The sequence below is a fragment of the Gavialis gangeticus genome, unplaced genomic scaffold (genome assembly GCF_001723915.1).
Source record: "Gavialis gangeticus isolate Ggan-Ray unplaced genomic scaffold, GavGan_comp1, whole genome shotgun sequence".
Classification (NCBI taxonomy): domain Eukaryota; kingdom Metazoa; phylum Chordata; order Crocodylia; family Gavialidae; genus Gavialis; species Gavialis gangeticus.
Genome location: NW_017728993.1, coordinates 25,144,093 through 25,145,496, shown reverse-complemented (window position 1 = coordinate 25,145,496; position 1,404 = coordinate 25,144,093).

Below are 1,404 nucleotides of genomic sequence, written 5' to 3'. Positions count from 1 at the left end.
GTTTAAAGCTCCCCGTACGAGATCAGCCAACCTAGAAGAGAAGACACACTTCTTCCTTGGTGTGCATTCAAAAATATTTAAATGTTTGAGCAGGCAGCTCAGTGAATTCCCATAATTATGCTACAGAGTTATTTTTAGTAGGTGTTTCTTTGAACTTCCCTCTGTGAAGTTCAGTAAGGCTTATAATATAGCATTCCTTTAAAACATATTGTCAGTTGAGTGATGGTTTTGGTTATATCTAGAAAAAGATCCCTCTTGTAATGACACCACACAAAGCAAGTTGCCGTACTTCTTAAGAAGCTGGAATTATTTTGGAGGAGGAGGTGAACATTTTTTTTTCTTGCATATCTTTCAGCCATCTGTCATCTCAGCCTTGTTTTACAAGCACAGATTGTCTAGATGTCTTAAAAATTTATTATAGCTCACTTAGAAGTCATCTTAAGCAGCAATGTCAGCAGCCAGGTTTGACCCAACAGGTATATTCTGAATTTGTGTTGTAGCATGGTAACAGTTCTCTCTCAACCTGTGCTACAGGATAAATAACTAATTTATTAATATATTTCTAATCAAATCCCTTTGAAGTTTGTGGGCAATTTTAGAAGTTATTGCAGAATACCTTTATCAAATATCTTGAATAGTAAAATAATATAAAATTCTGTTAACCAAAATATCAATTTTTTTGCAGAATGAGGTACACTACAAAACTTTATTTGATATGTCTGGTCTAATGAGCCTTATAGTGTAGTTTTGGAGCGCTTGATGAGATTTATTTGGTTGATTCAATTACCTTCTGAATTTTTTTTCTTTAGGATCCTACCTCTTATATTACATGAGTGAAATAGTATAGAATTAAAACCTTAGTTCAAGTTCCTTTTATTCAGCATACAATTTTGGTTTAATCTGAACTCGGCTCAGCTTCCCAGGAAAGTGCTAGCTATAGTTTCATAGTTTCATAGTATCTAGGGTCAGAAGGGACCTGAGCAGATCATCTAGTCCGACCCCTTGCCACGGCAGGAAAGAGTACTGGGGTCAAACGACCCCAGTAAGGTGGTCATCCAACCTCCTCTTAAAAACCCCCAGGGTGGGAGCCTGCACCACCTCACTTGGAAGCCGGTTCCAGACCCTAGCTGCCCTGACCGTGAAGTAGCGCCTCCTGATGTCCAACTTAAACCTTCCCTCCGCCAGCTTGTGACCATTGTTTCTGGTCATTTCTTGCGGTGCTCGGGGGAACAGGGACTCCCCCAGCGCCTGCTGATCCCCCCTAACCAGTTTATAACAGGCCACAAGATCCCCCCTCAGCCTTCTCTTTTGAAGGCTGAACAGGTTCAGGTCCCGCAACCTTTCCTCATAGGACCTACCCTGCTGTCCCTTGATCATACGAGTGGCCCTCCTCTGGACCCTCTC